This window comes from Ascaphus truei, chromosome 10 (genome assembly GCF_040206685.1).
Source record: "Ascaphus truei isolate aAscTru1 chromosome 10, aAscTru1.hap1, whole genome shotgun sequence".
NCBI lineage: Eukaryota > Metazoa > Chordata > Amphibia > Anura > Ascaphidae > Ascaphus > Ascaphus truei.
The window spans coordinates 10,269,755-10,290,213 of record NC_134492.1 but is presented as its reverse complement, the minus strand read 5'-3'; the positions used below and the strand labels follow the sequence as shown (position 1 = coordinate 10,290,213).

The following is a 20,459-nucleotide window of genomic DNA, read 5'->3' as shown; positions in this document are numbered from 1 at the left end:
GAAGCCAAAATCTCCTTCAAAGAGATTTTTCTAGCCAGCTCGGCGCCTTGGTTGTAAGAGAGGGGGTTGAAATTGTATTTAAACCAGAGTCACCCCTTACTTAAATGTCTTCATGCATGGTCTTCATGATCTTCATGTATTGTCGTGATGTCTACATCTGAACCTGAATTATGGAAGAAATGGCCCATCCTGTATCCTGATGGCTTTCTTGTCCTAACCTTTAAGTAAGTGCTATATTTTGTTTGTTATTTGTATATCTTGTTGTGTTCACCTTTTTCAAGGAATAAATAATATTTTATCATATCTAAGCCTCGTCCAGTTCAACCCAGATATATTTTTGTTGGTGTATTATTATAGCCTGTTACAAAGTTACCGTCACAATAGTGGAGTATGAAAGTTCATCGGAAAGAGCAAAAAGAATAGTCATTCAGATGACAGAGATAGAGGCTTCAAATAATCCAAGAGTTTGCCCCAATATCGAGCCACACAAACAATGAAGTGAAAAACGTCTACCATGAAATCAACCAACTTAACAACAAAGGAAATGAACACCTCAAGATCATTATTGGAGATTTCAGTGCAAAGATTGGTGCCCATCAGAAAGACAACGCATTATTTGGTAAGTATGGTTACAGTAACAGGAATGAACATGGAGACAGATTGGTGGATTGGCTCCGCACATCAATCACTCACCTCCATACTGGCAGGCCCCAGTGTCTCTTTGTGTGTTGGCTCACGCAGTGCTGTGGTGCGTCAGCCAGCAGGGGATATAACACGATTGTGTTCCCGTGCGGCGACGCAGTCATGTGCTGTGCTGGGAGGCAATACGAGGGCAGATACCTTGGACCAATGGGAGCGCAGCTACTGTTGACCAATGGCAGAGTAGCATTTTCAAACAATTGAATATGTCAAAGCTTTGAGTATCTCCCGGTCACAGACGGCAGTTAATTCTACAAGCGTGCAGGTCACATCTTAGGGAAGATGACAAGTCAGAGGAGAAGAAATGTAATATATCTCTAATCATTCTCAATGTAGACACCTTGCTGATAGCTAATTCAAGTGAATAGACTGTAAGGCTTCTTGCAGTGTTGGGAAGAATGTGTGCCTGACATCATGGCCCCGCCCCCCTGTCTTGGCCACGCCCCCCACACAACTCCCATCGCTCCCTACAGACCACAAATCACGTATTTAAGCTGTGCACGCACCACCAGGACACCAGGCGCGTGTCCAGCAGCCTTCACCCTGGACTTGGCTTTAATGCTCTGATCTTTTGTTCTCTTCCTATCCTCCTATACCTGGGAAGTCTCTCCTCCTGCATCTCACTATGCCCTCTCCACCTGCATCTCACTATGCCCTCTCCTCCTGCATCTCACTATGCCCTCTCCTCCTGCATCTCACTATGCCCTCTCCTCCTGCATCTCACTATGCCCTCTCCTCCTGCATCTCACTATGCCCTCCTCCCTATTGCTTTTTCTGTTTACTGTTTTCTCACTGCTTTGTAAACTTTTCTGTTCTGTCCAACTTCCTCACTCCCCTCCTATCCACATTTCTTCATATCTCCTCCCCTCCACCTTGCCAGCGCCCATGCACTGCACCATTATTTATACACCTCTCTCCGAACAACTTGTTTACCCCTCAATAAAAAGCACCCCCACAAATCCTCTATTCACACCCTTTATCTACCCTTTATCTACTCCTTCTGGGGATAGTCCAATTGGGAAAAATGGGGGTAACCCCCAGGTGGTGCTCTAAATGTGCAAGGTTGTCAATGAAATTTTCCATAAAATATATGTATTTAGAAAATCGGTATAAAAATAATGGATTGCAAAGGATATCAGAAGACCAATACAACGACCAAAAGTAAGATGAGAGGAGGAAATCAGAAAACTTGTTGGAGCAATTTGCAATATACACTAATGCGGGTGAAATGTTAGCACGTCCCTAGCAACAAGAGAATGGAGGGGTGTCTTTACAGGGAAGAAACGCTGAACAACTGCTTGTTCTCCTAGCGGGTAATGGAAAACACAGTTTTGATTCGGTTTTGGTCTGGCTCTGGAACAGAGATTCGATCAGCAGTTCGAATTAATTTGAACTGCAGAAGTTCGAGGGGAGAGTTGTTCAAATTTGGGAAATACCTGTACTGCTCATCATGTTTATAAGACAATTTTAGGGTGGCATGCAGTTAATTCTAGCAATATTGCCATAGTTGAGTTCAATCTGGTGAGGCTGTGGCTGCATCTACTGCTGTATTCCGCATTCTGCTACTCACTCATCCAAAATCCTGGCACTCACTCAGTATGCCATACAGACATGGGAAGAAGGCCCTGTGCTGGAGACGATTCTAGTCTCATTCTAGGAAGCAGCGACACAGTATATCGTATAGAGGCTAATGGTCTGATCTATATAATTGCATACAAGTAATAAATGGTCACTATTGGCTTCATGATACTTCCTATAAAGGAATTAGACATGATAATATAACGAGGGGGCTGTGAATAATTTGCCAAGTAATGGAAAACTGACATTTTTGCTGACTAATAACAAAGTAAACTCTTTGACACTGTTGGGTTTATTGTATGTGGGTTGACACTATTATAATTAAAACATCCATTACATTTATTAAATATTTGCATCATGAAGTATTGAACTTCACGTTGACGAGACTTTCAATTAAAATTTTACACTACCATAAGGTCTATGTATCAACATGGAGAAACATGTGTTTTGACGCACTGCTCCGTATTTCAGAGCAAAGCTGCGGTATATGTAAGAACAATTTCTTACATGCCATATAATGCAGTATGTTAGATTTATCCCACTTCGGATTTTGGGAGGCAAGGTGCAAGCTGGGACAGAGACGCAGAATGTGATGCATCTCATTATAATCTGTGCCCCATGTAACTTCCCCCAACTCTTCCTACTGACTCCCCAAGGTGCAAGCTGGGACAGAAACGCAGAATGTGATGCATCTCATTATAATCTGTGCCCCATGTAACTTCCCCCAACTCTTCCTACTGACTCTCCCCAAGGTGCCAGCTGGGGCAGAATGTGATACATCTCATTATAATCTGTGCACAGTGTAACTCTCCCCCCCCCCCCGCCCCCTCCCCTCCCCCAACTCCTACTGACTCTGCCCCAGGTACAAGCTATGGACGAAGGGGCAAAATTGAAGTAAAATGCCTTACTACATAGGTGCACAGTGACTCCCCAAGGTGCAAGCTGGGGCAGAGACGCAGAATGTGATGCATCTCATTATAATCTGTGCCCCATGTAACTCCCCCCAACTCCTCCTACTGACTCTCCCCAAGGTACAAGCTGGGGCAGAGACGCAGAATGTGATACATCTCATTATAATCTGTGCACCATGTAACTTCCCCCAACTCCTCCTACTGACTCTCCCCAAGGTACAAGCTATGGCCGAAGGGGCAAAATTGAAGTAAAATGCCTTACTACATAGGTGCACAGTGCAATTGCCCCGGTTTTGCTCCAAAATTGCCTTAATACATAAACTGCAATGTTTTTAAGTACGATTATATTTTTATAAATTTTAACACGTATTTAATCTAAAAAAATCAGTTTAGATGAGAGAAAAAAAAATTCCTTTAAAGTGCTTTAGATCCGTTTACATTTGTGCTCTATTTCATTGTTTATATTTTACGGGTGAGTTTTATAAAGTCTCGGTCATCACATCCGAATCACGTGGGCCAATAGGGAGCTGTGATGTCGTCACTTGCAGCTTCCTGTTGGCCCGTGGGACCATGACATTTAAACGCCACGGTGACACCGTCTCTCCTGCGGAGGTAAGTATCCCAGGAAGCAGGGGGTCCCCGGAGCTGAAATTAACACAGCTCGGTCTCGCGGTCGGTTCCTTTGGTCCCCGGATTGCAGCGGATCAGTCTCAGGGCGATTCTCGGAATTTTTATTATTATTATTATTAACAATACCCTCCGCGGATTCGGCGAGCCGGGACGGATTTGCAGAGTCCGATCCTTCTTACGAATCCGCCGAGTGTCTAAATCCGCGTATTTGATTCTACAAATCCGTCCACGGATCGTATCCAACAGCCGTTTTTGATGAATCCGCACATATTGAAGCCGACCAAAACCGTTTGTGGATTTTACACCGCGAAACGGATTTTGGGGGAAAAAGCGAGAAAATCCAGGAAACTAATTTGGGTGGATTCGCTCATCTCTACTAGAGACCCCCGGCTTCACTACCAGAGACCCCCGGCTTCTCTACCAGAGACCCCCGGCTTCACTACCAGAGACCCCTGGCTTCACTACCAGAGACCCCCGGCTTCTCTACCAGAGACCCCCGGCTTCTCTACCAGAGACCCCCGGCTTCTCTACCAGAGACCCCCGGCTTCACTACCAGAGACCCCCGGCTTCTCTACCAGAGACCCCCAGCTTCTCTACCAGAGACCCCCGGCTTCTCTACCAGAGACCCCCGGCTTCACTACCAGAGACCCCCGGCTTCACTACCAGAGACCCCCGGCTTCAATCCAGTAATAAAAAAATACAAAATAACAATTGCCCAGTGCTACATGTTTTTGCTGCTTTAGCTTCATCCAATTCCATGTCGTTTTTATACTAAAATGAAACGTCCCACCCTCACTTCCTCTGCTTATTTTCGGTAAAGAGTTTAGGGCGAGCTTTGAGTCAGGATGTCCGGTTACCAAACACACAGACGGATTAGTAAAGAAACGTATATACAAATCCGATGGGTAAAACCACGCACAGAGGCCTCAGTGACAGCATCTCCAGCAAACGTTCATTTACAATGGGGGTAAAAGTTGATCCCTCCCCCAGAGTGAACACAAAAATAAACACACCACCATTCACAGTGACAGAACGAAGCATTTTCTTTGCATCAGCCACAAAGTAGCCCCTTGTTAGGCTTTTTGCATTGTTGATGTCCGGGCTCAGGGGTAATGTCACTGCCTTGTCACTGTCTTTGAAGTGGGTGGACCTGGTTTGAATCTCAGTGTCAGCTCTCTGTGTGACCTTAGGCATGTCACTTTTGCTCCCTTATGCACCAATATCAGACTGTAAGCTCTTTAGCACAGGGGCTTAATGTGCCTGCAGAATGCTGTATACAATACTAGGGACATTATAAGAACTATATAAGAAACACCCATTATTATTTTTATTATTCACATCCGTCTTACGCATCACCTTACTCCTTCCTTTTGAGCTCTGGTTGATTCCAGTTTGGCGATTGCAACGTAAAGATGTGACCTGTGGCTGTAATGGCCCAACATATTCCAGTTGACAGTGGGGCCAAGTCAGACCTACAGTAGGTCTGTACAATGATACATTTTGGGACTACTTCGCATCGTGCTATAAAATGAAAATGTATCGTGTTTACTTCTCAAATCATTCGTATTGAATTGTACGCCAACAAAAATTCTCATTGTTTAATTCTATGGCGTTTGTTTTTTCTTTTTCTATCTGCCAAACCCACAAGTAGGGATGCACCGCCAAATTGCAATGGGCAATACAAATCTCAGAAGTATGCAAGTGAGATAATGCAGTTATTCCGGCTTCATTCAGGGGTTCTCAACACCAGTCCTCAAACCCCCCCAATGGGTCAGGTTTTCAGGATATCCCTGCTTCAGCACAAGTGGCTCAATCAGTGGCTCAGTCTTCCACTGAGCCACCTGGGCTGAATCAGCAATATCCTGAAAACCTGACCTGTTGATGGGGTCTTGAGGACGGGAGTTGAGAACCCCCCTGTGTTAAATCTTTAGCTCTTCAAATGTGACATTTCTGGGCACAGTCTCACTTTTTTTACAGACCTAATAAAATCCCATATACAAAAATGAGGATTTTATCACCTGCTTTCTGGCATCGGGCAGTTATAGCTCTTTTGCAGTTTCAGGGGAATGTTAAGAAAAGGTTGGATTTTTTCCCCTTTGATGTAAGCCATGTTTTACTATTGCTTATGAGTGTTGTAATTCATTTTTATTAGGTACACTTTTTATATTAGTATTTATAGTGCATTTACCCTTATCCTTTTTTTTCCCTTTCAGACAGAAATATGAGTTCACTGTGGAAAATAAACAAGTATATATTTTTTTCATATGCCACACACAAAAAAATGTTTAATTCCACTCTATAATTACCAACCATTTGCAATTTAAATACTTTAGAAACACGCAATACTTAAATCGAAGGACCTCACAGCACGGAATAAACAATTTCAGAGACTTTCAGCATACTTTTTGAAATATCATGTAATAACATTGTTATGAGTTCGTTTTTTTGAAGAATGAATAATTACTAATACATATTTGTATCATTTACGTACACCTAGAAATGGTGATTTTACTATCTGTAGCAATAATACTAATGTGTGATATTTTCTCCCCCCAAAAGAAATATTAGAACCCAAGTCCTGGTGGTCCAATTAATTAAATACACTTTAAAATAGCATTCAAATGTCAAGTGGGATCTGGATTTATTCCCTAAGGACTTTACCTCCCACTGTGCTGATTCTGAGTATATACTATACTGTAACCTTAGTTTGAGCTGTTCTCAGTTTGTTTCATTCACTAAATTTCCGAGTCTCTTCCTGATAATCATTTTATTCCCTTGTCTCTCTTCGTTTTTGGCAGCAGATGCCCTGGCAAAAAGCCCAAAACATGGCGAATGACAAATCACTACCAGATGAAGGTATGAAGTGTATGAGTTTTACATGGAGCATTTCCTCTAACTGCACAAAACTTGGAGGCCCAATAACATTACTACAGAGGTTGAGAATTAAAATTGAATTCATCTTTGTTCAAAGCTGTCCCATGCATAGAACTCCTTGAATTCATTACTACTTTCCATGCAGTAAGATACAACAATTACATTGATGACATATTTGAAAATAACCTTTCACAGTATCAGTTTGAGCATTAAGGCAAGTGCATGAACATGAAGGTAGTTAGTTACTTATTAAAAGATCTAAATGTACAGTAAACGTGTGTTAACAATTGACTTCAATTACAGAAGAGCCATAATTAACCCTTGCACTGTTGCCATGTGAAAACATCAAATAGCATTGTGGTCTTTGTGTCTTGACGGATGTCTCCATTTTTTAGAGCAGAGCTGGGGCATATATAATGACAGTTTCTTACATCTGGTGTAGAATTTTAAATGTACGCCACTTCAGATATAGAGGGGTTTTTAGGGGCAAATTAAAGGAAGAAAGAATGGCCACAGAGACGCAGAATGTGATACATCTCATTATAATGTGTACACCATGTAACTCCTCCCAACTCCTCCTACTGACACTCCCCCAAGGTGCAAGCTGGGGCAGAGACGCAGAATGTGATACATCTCATTATAATCTGTGCATCATGTAACTCCGCCCAACTCCTCCTAATGACTCTCTCCAAGGTGCAAGCTGGGACAGAGATGCAGAATATGATTCATCTCATTATAATCTGTGCACCGTATAACTCGTCCCAACTCCTCCTACTGACTCTCCCCAAGGTGCAAGCTGGGGCAGATGGGGTAAATTGGAGTAAATACTTTATGGCATAGTTGCTGGATGAAAATGCCCCAAAATGTGTTTGTTTTGTTACAGGTTTGAAGCAGGGGGTCTCTGAAGCTGAACCCCATTCATTTCAGCTCGGGACCTCCTGCTTCCAGAGTGGTATCTCTGTGAAGTTTAGATGTCCAGGTTATGCGGGCCAATAGGAAGCCACCACGGATGATGTCACAGCTTCCTATTGGCCCGCGTATCCTGGGCTATTTAAACACTGCCATTATGATAGGCACACAAGATCCCTGGCTGGAAGATGGAATAGCCGGAAACCTTGACCTGTTGGGGGGGCTTGCGGACTGGAGTTGGGAACCCCTGAGTTACTGAACCTAGATACTATTGAACATTTTAAAATATTAATAGTGACAGACAATGTAGGTCCCCTGAACAAATAGCGTGTGCTTTTTCCATGAAATATGAAAGAGCACGGTGACATTTGTTAATAATAAGCAACAAGAACGCTATGTTCTATCACCAATGATATTATTCTGAACTGGATAACACTAAATCTTATAGTATTCACCCAGAGCTGTGGCAGGCACCATATGATGTTATGGGACGTATTTATTAAGCAGTGCTAAGCCATAGAGCAGGTTATATCCCATTCACGTGAATGCGTTCTAAGGTGCCTTACGGCTTAGCACCTCTTAGCAAATGTGTCTCTTTATATTTTGTGCAAATGGACAACAGAGAATATTTTTTTGTTTTCCTTTTTGAAGGGACTTATTTATACTTCAATTGATTGCTGCTCCTGGTCCCTGCAAGGATGGCATCAATTAAAACCGAGTTTTTATGTATCTGTTCTTAGGGTTGGGAAAATGTCCCACACTACTGGCAAAAAGATGCACCAAACATAAAATGTCCTTAATAACATCCCGCGTACACTATACATAACGACTAGTTACTAATTCCACAATTCGATATGCCATTTTCCTGATAGCCTGTATGTTTGTGTTTCTCTCCCTAAAAGCCATTGCAAGTTGTACATACCATTAGGAGTCATTCCCTGAAACCTTAGCTCCCTACATTTTGCATAATTCCATTCTGATTGAGTGAAACCTCAAGCAGAGGCCACCCATGTTTTGAAACGGAGTTCATTACAGAGAAATTCCACATCCATACAGTAGTTTCCTTTCCCTGAGTGCCGAGTAGTACAGTAAATACTTATAATAGGTACTGTACAACACCAACAACCCCAGAGTACTCACAGTGGAAAGTACAAAGATTGCAACTCACTGATCTGGAGGATGGAGGTAGAACAAACTTCAAAGGATCACGTCTAGACAACACTTTCCTGTTTCAGAGAATCGCGTGCAACCCTTTTGTACGAGGAAAGAGGGGAAAGAGTGCTGTCAAAGCTCATTGACCACTCGTAATGATACAGGGTAATTTCTTCTGATAATGTCACTGGGAAGGAAATCCTACAGACTAAACCCATTAAAGTCCCAAGAGAAATATCATGTGTGTGTTTTGGGAGATTTCTATTTTGCTAAAAGTAGGACACTCAGACCATTGAGAATATACGTTTCCTTAAGTAAATATTGGAATGCTACAAGACTCAAATAAAAACGTAAGACATGAAATAGGACAGAAATACAAAACATGAAGATTAGGTTAAATATCACCTTGCAATTTTTTCGATTTTGTAATTCAATGTAGTTTTTCCGATATATGTGACTTAAACTTACAAACATTAAATATATTATTAATATGTTGCTATGCTTAAGGAAACTACAATGCGGGTACAGTGTTATAAAACGGAATCAAAAAGTGACGAAAAAGAAATTAAAACATTTTGTAGTCATTATTTACATGTGCACAGTTTTCCAAAATTTGATATATTAATCAATTGGATTATTTACATAAAAATGATTTCATTGTATTCAGATCACACTTATATTTGTTGTAGGTCAAGGAAAAAGTTTCCCGATTTTGTGAAAATCTCTGTAATGTTTCCAGAACTACTAGCCCAAGGTCCGATTATAACACGAGATGAAAATAGCGAGCAAAAAAGACAAATAACCCGTTAAACTATTATTCCTTTCATAGAACTCCAGTTATCAGGTCCCTTAATCTTAGTTCCCTAAAAAGCCACAAACCCATATGAAATAACCACAAGTAACTTAATTTAGGATGACAAGTAAGGCACAGCCCAGACACCACTTTACTTTGTTGTAAACATCAAACTATAAACACATACAGACAAGTGAGAGGACAGAGCCCATACCCCAGGGGTGCTCAAGACCCCCCAACAGGTCAGGTTTTCAGGATATCCCTGCTTCAGCACAGGTGGCTTAATCAGTGGCTCAGCCGAAGACTGCACCACCTGTGCTGAAGCAGGGATATCCAGAAAACCTTACCTGATGTGGGGGTCTTGAGGACTGGCGTTGAGAACCCCTGCCGTACCCCAATCGGCCATTATGACTATTTTGCCTGGATCGAAGTCAAACCCCTTGGGTATTCAGGTACAAGTACAGTATCTAGAGATGTGTGAACCTGTCCTGCGGCAAATATTGCTGTGATTCTTTAAAGAAATTTGCAAATGGGTGAAATGTTGAAGCAAAAGCTGCTTGTTAATTCACAGGGTAAAACATGAGTACTTCTCGGTTTATTTCCGCAAATATTCACAACATTTGTCAGTATCTGCCAATATTTTACCCTTGTCACAGACCTTATTTGCACAACTGATACCAGGGGCCGCGCTGACAACATTAGGTAAAATAGGAGCTTTCCTCTAAGTGTGTTACCAGCGCTCCATGGCAACAGCAGGGTATAAAAAGCAGGTCTGTGCAGGGCGCCCTCCCTCCCCGGAAGAAGTTCCCGTGCTGGAACGAAACGCGCGTCGGGATGACGTCATAGCGACGCCGGTTGCACTGCTGCAGTGTCAAACTCATAGGAGTTTGTTCATGTCCTGTAGATTAGCTTTAAACTTTGATGTGGGCCACAGATGTGGATCCCACTAGCTAGAGACTAGGTACATGAGAGCCTCTGCTGGCACTGGCTAGCCCTGAGTATATATACAGCAGGGTTGTGACAACATCTCTCCCACCCCCCCTCTGGAAGGAGCTGACATAAGTGTGAGTCCTGGCTATTAGTCTGGTATACTCTAATGAGGTTAATAACGGGGTATACTTACCTGCACCCACCTCCTAGCAGCGCTCCCATTGATTTGTCATCATGGGGGTCTTCTCCCTATCTGGGTTTGCATTTGGCTCCCTGTGTATGCAGCAGTATTATGCACCTGCCTGCAGCCTTGTAACACAGAGTTGTATCACCAATGCATTACTAATGCTCCCAGTGCCTGTGTATTATAACACCTGTGTAGAGTGCACATCAGTTGTTTCCCCCACAGGGTCATATACATTGTGCATCCACTATATTCACACACTAGCATTGTGAGAATCTACAGTCTCTCTTATCTACTGTGCATCACACGAGTTATGACATTATCTGGTCATTCAGAGTGAATGCACATCAGAACTGCACAGTACACTTTTTAGGTTTTAAATATATTTGTTATGTTTGCAATTTTCAATAAATAAAAGTTTATTATTTTTATTAGTAGGGCTGAGTGCATCACATAGGGTTCTTTCTCTCTCCTCCTATACGCTAAGTTTCACCCTGATAGCACCTCCCTAGAAAGTCTATTTTGAGCTGAGCAGGATTCTTCCCTCCCTACCCCTCACCCCCCCCTCCCCGTCCCCCACTGTCTGCCAATATTCGCCAAACTTTTTTTGACAAACTATTCACACAAGTTGGAAAGTTGGAAGTTTTTTTTTTTTTTTGTCTTTTATTTTTTTTTATTTTTTTTACAAAGTTTCATATGTTTTGTGAATCCAAAAATCTCCCAAGTTTGCTTCACATAACAATATCATTGTGGAAAAAGTCACTTTATGATTAAGTTCATTACTGAGAAAGAGATGGCTCAAGGGTAGGTGTCTAATCGGCCGATTTGTTAGTAAGCAGTTGAGAGTGGCAGAGGATTTGTAAATACTGCGGGAGCCGTTCAGTTCCGAGAGTGGACACTTGGCGATTTCATCTGCCCCTTGTGAGTGTGATTTCTGGATACAGCGTGACGGACACTTCCAGGAGAGCCGCCGAGTCGCTCGGTGCGACGCACTTCCGGTTACGGAGCGGAGGAGAGGCCTGGAGGTCTGAAGTCCAGACGTAGCTGTTGCCGGTCACCTTTCATTTTAAAACCCCTGCTCATGATCTGTGGCAGTCCTGTAAGTAGGATTCCGGTTTTAACCACCGGATCCCACGTCTGCTACCTCATCTTTATTGTGTTTAATTAATAAATATATTTTTAGTAATAGTCAGCCTTGCTTGTTATATGTAGTGTTTGTTGTGTCTTGTTAGTCCTGCATGTTTAGTCAATACAATATTGCCCTATGATGTGTTCTCTATGTTTATTTTTTCTTTCATGCATTATGTCTACGGAGTCTACACACTGAAGATACTTCAGTAGCCATCTGCTAATCTGAGACTCTTTCATTGCTGGACATTTCTCCACCTTGGACATATTTGGCGCCGGTCTGTATTGTTTTATACTTCCATACAGAGACTATGTCGAGCAAAGACTGAGAGCAGAGAGGAGCTAGATAAAGCAGGAAGGTCCAATTAGGAACGGAGGCGGGACAGGAAAAGCTACAGGGAGACACTGCAGATTGGTGCAGGCATAACAGGCCAGGTGAGTCTTGTTAGTAACCTGAGTATGCCCGTGCGGGGGTGGAGCCTGAGGTCCGGGGGACGGGAAGAAGAGTGTGCAGACTGAGCGTGCTCCGTAACTCGTGTACGCGCGTGGACCGAGCCAGTGGATGGTGCAGGTGTGCGTGCAGGAGGGCGTGGGCGCGCCCGGCGCTGAACAGAGGAATCGCCGAGGGGAGTGATCCCGCGACAGCGGCAGGGGCGAGGAGCCGTGGAGGCCGGTAAGGCAGGATTGTTTTGTGTGTCCAGGGGCTCCCTACGGGAGGGAGTGCTCTGTGTGGGGAGCGAGGAGAACGCCGATTCCTGACAACTTACCCACGCCTCGAGCTGGACCCCTCTCCCTTTCCCAATAAACACACCATAGCACTTCTTGGGAGAAATAAACAACCACAGCTTTATTTATTACAACAGATAAATATCTGATATTTATCCCCAACTTTGGGACCCAGCCAGATTACTCCACTCACATCCACCAGAGCTCGAAGGATTCGCTCAGCTCATCTAGCCATTCGGTACCTTAGTCTGAAGGCACAGAGCCCCCATCGGAAGGTCACTACCACACTAAACGAGCCTATTCTGGAATGGCACCGCCTTCCCCAAATTCCACCTGCAAGGTCACTACCATTCTGGCCTCTGAGCCTTGAATGGTTCTGCCTTCTCCAACTAAAGTACTTCCAAGATCTGTGACCTCCCTCCAGGAGCCAATACTGACTGAGTCCCCCTGCCAGAGTAACATTACTCCCACCAGTATGGTCATTTAACAGGCCACCACTCACTGCCTTTTGCAGCGCGCCTTGCCATGCTAACATCAGGGTATCATTCCCGATATCTGATAAATGGACCTCATCCTCCCGGTTCAGGCCTTTCAGGTCCTAATGACGTACTGCAATTCCCCCTAAATCCAGCACAAATGCCGCCATAGCCTTATTTATCTTCCTCCTCGATCTGTCTACAGCTGGGTCGTTCCTGGCCCCACGCCTGTACAACCTAGAAGATACCTCCAACCAGACTATCATCACATGTCTAAATCTTGTCACTATCTGTCCTATGCCCCACCGCATGCTCCTTATTAAATCTAACGAATGGACCGATGCCACATCATTCCTTACGCAATAACTCGGGCTGCAGTTGGTCCCAACACATCCCCCCCTGCTGCCCACAAAAAACATCTTGGCCGGCGTGTCCAGGATGTCAATGGAGATGGCTGTGTGAGAGGAGAGCTCCACAGACCCTTGAGTATAACCGGATCATTTAGCGCATTTCCCCCGAATCTTTTTGACCAAAAGTACCCCCACTGAACTAATAAATACAGAGACATGGCTAACCGAGCGAAAAATCAGCCGGGACAAGGGGTCACAAAGTACTTCTCCCCGCCGCATCGGAGCTTTGATGCAGGAACAAAGTACCAAGATGGCGCCGCTATACCCAGTGCACGCGGCCCTAAAGTAATAGCCGCGGATTGGGACCGACCAAAAGAGAACCCTGCAGCAGAGGAGGCGTTCACTCGTTCATACTTCGAGGACCTACTTACCAGAGCACTCGAGAAACTTACTTGAAGAGCGCCGAGCATGGCTCCGGCTTCTTCTCCCCTATCACGCTGGCTAAAATTGTGATGGCCTGCAGCGAGTGCCAAAAAGATTTGGGAGCTGCCTCCTTCCCTCTCTTCCTCCTCCTTTCTCATCCTTTTATCTGACTTTGTGGGCTCTTTATAATCCATCAGTAAATCAACGTAATCATCCTTCCATACCTGCTCCTTCACTGACACCGATAGGTGCAACCCCAGCTAAGCAAAGGCAAGTGTCCCTAAAGCTAAAATCCTGCACCCCTTCCTCCCTCTTGTCCTCCATTGTCACAATGATCCTACTGCACGTTCCCAACCCCCCTAGGCCTCCTGGAGTCCATCCCGCACTTGGCATGCTCCCCATGCCCCCCATTGACCCCCCCAGTGACCGGGCGGAGAAGCAACTACTTCCCCCACATTATATGCCTCCCCCCGCACATCACCCGCTACTCATCTCCATCTCGCTTCCCTGTATATGCGCCTTAAAGCTAAACCTGTCCACTTCTAGCCGGCTCCCCGGTGCCTTGGCGTGACTTACCTGCCGATCTGAGGCGGACCGCATCCTTTTCTGCACCATCCGGACACCTCATGCTGTACCCCACATCCCCCACTTATCTGGTCCTGATGGCCTCAGTGGAGGCCGTTACCGACGTAGTCCTAGCTGTTCCCTGCAGCGGTTCCTGCTCTGCCGCAGGCTCTGGCCTGCCGTATGCAGCCTCGCCCCCGCTCCCTCCCCTCATGGTGCGTCCTGTCCATGCTGCACTCTCCGGTCCACATACTGACACCTCCAGGCCTCTGCTGCTGGAGCCTGCTCTGCTACTAAAGATGGGTACAAGCATTAAAATCCATTTCCCTAACCTCTTACTCCACAATCCGCTCGGTGGTGCGAAATCTGTAGACAAGTCCTATCCTTGTGGATTTTACCGAAATCCGCGAAATTCGCACGGATTTATCTCAAAATCTCCCATTGTGTTCAATCCACGACGATTTTTACCCCAAAATCCACCATTGCGTTTAATTCACGTGGATTTTACCCGGAATACACCCTTGCGTCCAATCCACGCTTATTTTATGGGTAATCCACACCCATATCCATCTGCGAGGGTTTCCCCTAACAGTCTGTCCCCCTTTGCTAAATCCATGTGAATTTTAACCCAAAATCCGCGCGCCCTAACAAAATTTCTACTATATGGTGAAAATCCGCCTGTGGATTAAATCTGCACTAACCGCTGATTCCGCTCCAGCTCCCCATCCCGGCAGAATCCGCCTTCCGCCGGAGGATCATCAAAATGACAATCCGCCAACGGATTCCAGAATCCGTAACCATCCTACCACGCAAATTGCTCCCAAACGCACTGCCCCTCCCAAACCCGCCCCGCAGAAATTCGCGGACCCAAAAAGCGCCCGATCCACGGTGGTTTGAAAAACAACATAAGAAAATTCCCCTTTCTCTACCTTTCGCTGTCCAAGTGCTTCCGCTCCGCCAGGCGATCCCTCCAGCCGAAATCCCCACCTCACCGCTGAACACGTGAGCCAGCAGCCACTCGGGACTGCGCCGCTGTGCTTTTCCTGCAGCTCCCTCATCCACGCGTCTCCGCCACTGACTGCGAACGCCATCAGATCTGCTGGGCGCTTCATTCCTCTGCACCGTGCAGCCATCTCTCAGGATACCAGGAATCCGGAACCAGGAAAATGTGATCGCTACAGTAGATCCTTAGAAGAAAGAGGTAGCCAGGATCCCTCCCCCTTGCCCTATTTACCACTTACTTAACCCCTCTCCCTGACCTGACATCACAGCACCTTAGGGGAGGGGGCTCCTCGGCCTTAAGTCATGCAGCCCCTTCCTAACAAGTCCAGGGCTTTCGATCCTTAACAAGGGTCTGTTTCTTCTTTGTGTCTGTTCATGAAGGAAATTGGAAGCAAGAGGCCCGACTGTAGGAAGCAGAGATGTAAATGCAGCTTGGTCACGTATGGGCGTGGGGTGGGCAACTCCAGTCCTCAGGGGCCACCAACAGGTCAAGTTTTAAGGATATCCCTGCTTCAGCACAGGTGGAAGACCGAGCCACTGATTGAGTCACCTATACTGAAGTTGGGATGTTCTTAAATCCTGACCTGTTTGGGGGGGAGGGGGCAGTCTTGAGGACTGGAGTTGAGCACCCCTGAAGTATGGTATCCATGCTACAAAGAAAGCATTCAATGAATTCCCATTCTGAGTAGAGTGGAGGTCCTGAAAGATGTGATTGGTCCACTAGTTACCCCCTGAACTCAGCAAGTAGTTGCTACACTGCACTATTGCCATTACTGGTAAAGAGGTTGGGATGATCTTGGTCGATGAATCCCGAGGTATTCTTGCGCTGTGCAGGTGAAATACTCCAACACGAGGTATCCCGCAGTAGTTACATGTTGCAGGGTCATAATGAACAGTGTTAGCAATACATGTGGATGTAGAAAATATATGGAGCTTGATAGTAAGTTTGTCAGCCATTGGGATTCACAGAATCAGAAGAAAAAGGAAAAACGAGCCAGTGGAAAAAATTATAGTCGGAAAAGTGACATTAAAGGGTAGGTGTATGACTAGCCTGTCTGATCTGCTAGTAACTGTTTGGAGGATGGGTGGATATATTGTGGAATCAGAGACAGACTGCTGTTAGCAAAGTGGGCAAACTCATTTGATGCTAGCCCCCTCTCTGCGTGATTCTAAAGCAGGGAAGATCAGTATTAACATAAACTATTACATATAGTTGTAATAGTGTCAACAGAACTGGCAAGTCTCTTCTTCATTACCATAGGAGTTGAAGGTGTTCCAATCATAACACCAATCTATCAAACAAAGTGGTGATCTGCAAGTAGTCATAGTGTATGACTAAACATTGCAAAACGGCTTGCACACTGAAATGAATAGTTTTATTGAAACGACGTTAAGCATCAAAATTGCCTGGAGAAAGTCCGAGTGGCGACTAAAACATTAATACTCCCTGTCAGTTTAGCATCATAATACAAGCAACATTTCAGTTCAGCAAGTTTGAAACATGCTTCAAATATGCACATAATGTTCCATTTAAGAATGCATTCAGTAATCAAATAAGTACATTGAAATGACTTATGGCAGAATAGTTGCAAGGGTTTTCCGATTCTCCGTTAAAATAATGTTTTCATGTGCAATGCCAAATATGGCCACAAAAATACAAATGCAGCTACATTGTAGTTACCTCAAACCCGAGAGAGCTTCTAAACGGTGATATTTTTTTGATCAGCCTTCTGCACAGTAGATGTTTAGATGTGTGTTTAAATGTTCCCTTCCGGAAATCTGTGTGGGATAAAAAGCAAACTTGTATCCGACATCCATCCGTCCTCCAGCCATTATGTGGGGCTTCCATTTAAAAGTGGAAATGTGTTTCCCCCAAATCAAAGCACAGCGTAAACATTTCTGCGGGTTACATTTGTGACGTTGGTTGCTTTGAACATTTTCAAATGGCTATTATTCCTTACGCAGCTTTCACCATCATTCTTTTGTTTTTAGCTTTATTTCACTGGCCGGGAATATACTTAAAATAACAAGCGGAAAATATTATTCAACACCATCCAAACTGGGAGCCATTAGCTTTACTAATTGCAGCACAAAATTGGTGTTTCCCGATTGAAATCTTGAGAAAGATATGGGGATGTTTCAGACATCACTTCCATTGCGCTGCTCTGGCTTCAGCTTCCTGTTCCCTGATTGATACCGTCGTTTTGTTTTCAAAACACTTGCATGTGTGCATCAGAACCGTTCACATTTCCTGGTGCTTCGTGGTAAACTACCACAGAATTTTTATTTGTTTTTTTAATTGGCAAGCAAACTTTTACAAAACCATGACATGTTAATTAAAGCAGCAGTTCAAGCAATATCCTACTTGTATGATTTTTTTTGTTTTGTTTTTTTAAATCAGTTCTGTACTATGAGAAAATACTTGTAGCATTTAAAACGTTTTTTTTAAAGACATTTTTAATGTTTCTAATATAGAAAGCATTTCCAAAGTGACAGCCCCTTCCGATAGGCTCTGGCTCTTGAGCCCCACCCTCTCTCTAGCAGTGACCCAATTGTATCTAGTAACTACCCAATCAATCATATTCCAGAAACTAAATTTCCCATAATGCTGAATTAAATAACCCGGAGCAAAGCGATTGATTACAGGAGAATGGATCGATCTGCAGCTTAGCTAATCACTTGTCAGTGTGCAGATTGTATTGATGCACATATTGAATGGGAAAAAAATATATATATTTTTTTAAAAACGGCAGCTTGAACTGCAGCTTTAAAATGCTGTTATAGGAATTCCATGATATCGGTGGGGCACTTTAAATACGTTATGGAATCGATATAGTCTCAGATAAAAATGTACATATCCTTTTCTGAAATTAGCAACAAAGTGCGATTATTATCTTTGACTAAAATGTGTTGATCATGCTTGCGCACACATATGGTAGTTCAAGGTTATAGGACAGGGCAGCAACTCCAGTCCTCAAGGGCCACCAACAGGTCAGGTTTTCAGGAATATCCTTGCTTCAGCACAGGTGGCTCAATCAGTGCTGAAGCAGGGATATCCTTAAAACCTGACCTGGTGGTTGCCCTTGAGGACTGGAGTTGCCCACCTCTGTTCTATGAGATGTATGAGTTCTGGAGAAGTGTAAGTGTGTTGTTGGCTGTGATAAATTCATGATGCAACATGTCATGCATTGGGGATATTATAGAGCACAGAGCTTTTCCAGAGGCTTCACAGGCCAGAACACTGGAAGAAGAGACCTGTGATCGTTGGAAATCTCTTCACAGAATAATTTCGTCAATGAAGAACTCTCATGTTCATCCATTAAAACACACTTCATACCTACAACAAATCTACACTTGATCACAAATGATTGTCAAGTTGTGATCTGTTTATTCCTTCGTGGTCAAGTTAGTATCCAAATTAAGTTATTTTAAACCTTTTATATATCTGAGGCCATATGAGGCTATGATTTCAGCTGTGGTCCACATGAATGTGAGAGTATTTAGTGATGTGACTATAAGACATGCAACCGAATGTACTAAGCTCTACAAGTAGTTTTGCTTTGAGCTGCTACTTTTTGCCAAATCAAAGCTTCTTGCTAATTGTATTATATATGGCTGATGTTCTAAAGCTTTATCAGATTAATACAAGTCCAGACAATGAGGTTGTCATAGCAAAATAGTTTTTTTTAATTCAAATGCATGTTGTGGTTATGCACCAGCTAGCTCTCAGCAAATGTATCTATAGACAGTGAATAGCAAACCAGCACAGCAAGAATATCACATGTGCTTTAGAAAAGATCTGCCATTGGTATAACCAAGGATCCAACCATTCATCCTCATTATTTATTATGATTTTCTGGCTCTGGAAGATATAACTAGAGAATTAAAAAATATGTTTTAGGAGTTTCAATTCATGGCTACGATACTTTCGCTCAGCAAATGCAGCCTTTGCAAAATAGCATATAAAGCATTATATCATATCAGGCTGGCATATCTGGCAGCTGATATACAATCATTTCAACTATGGGTTGAGTTCAACAAGTGAGGACAAGCACGGACTACCTATCTGTGTTGGTTGGCAGGTACTGGGAGCAGAGGACTCTTTGTGATGGGCTGTAAACTGAAGACTAGGTTTTCATGGCAGACAGAAGGGCTGACTTCTTTCTGACATTATCTACAGACACACATCTGTATTTAGATTTAAGTTAGATACTGTTTTAGTGCTGTGCATTTGTAGATGTAGTTATGTCCCCCAAATCACTTAACCTGTAGACAGGTATATCAATGTAATGAGATAACAGTAGTTGTATTACATGTGGATAATCATTTCACAATGATTACATATGTTGGCTCCATGCCATAGCTAAGTCTGATTAAATATCATGTTAAGATCATAGCTGAGGTTTCATTTACACTGGAAATAACGCATGCCTCAAAATGTTGCATGTTAACACAATTTAATCACTAAGAATAACAATGTGAACTCACCGGAGATTAGATTTACTTTAAAAGCTCACAATGGCCACTTAACTTTATGAAATGCAGCTTGGTTCAAACTAATGTGTTTCCAAACTAATAGATAACATTCTTTTTTTATGGTATTGGTTCATTGGGAACACGTAACTCCCTGTTGACAAATATCAGAAACATCTTGACATTGTTTCTGCTTAACATGAGGAACGGGATATGACGAGTTATGCAGAAAGAGGGAGAAATGCCGTCCCATTTGTGTTGTCTATTAATTATTATCTCCTAACCTAATCATGTAGGAGTATCCATTATTCACCAACCCCAAACATCTTACATATAAGAACTGATACACATCATTTTCTTACTGTGTTATTTTTGGTACCCTGATGGATTGGCTAACATAAGCTTAGTGTAACATTAGTTTGTTTGTTTGTGTTTCCTAATATTGTACAATGTGGAAAAGTGTGTTACTTCCTAAATAAACCATTTCAAAATGATCTTGATTGAGATGCTGTACATTTAGACGAGTACACTAAAGCCAAATTAAATACACTTGAGAAAGGGCATTCAAAACTGTTTAGAAAGCATGAATATTTTAGGAATACTACAGTTGTATTTTACCAGGAGGTGGAAAGGATAGACATGGAGTTTAGTGAGCTA

At 43.4% G+C, this 20,459-nt stretch overlaps 1 protein-coding gene across 7 annotated transcripts in view; it reads left to right on the top strand.

Moving 5' to 3' along the window:
* The window catches only part of TYW3 (tRNA-yW synthesizing protein 3 homolog), a 134,420-nt gene that overhangs the window by 96,326 nt on the left and 17,635 nt on the right, over positions 1-20,459 (top strand). For all 7 annotated transcript variants that reach the window (XM_075615794.1, XM_075615797.1, XM_075615793.1 and 4 more), the window contains exon 12: positions 6,620-6,674. The gene's annotated coding sequence lies outside the window, so the exon portion shown is untranslated. The remainder of the gene's footprint in view (positions 1-6,619; positions 6,675-20,459) is intronic.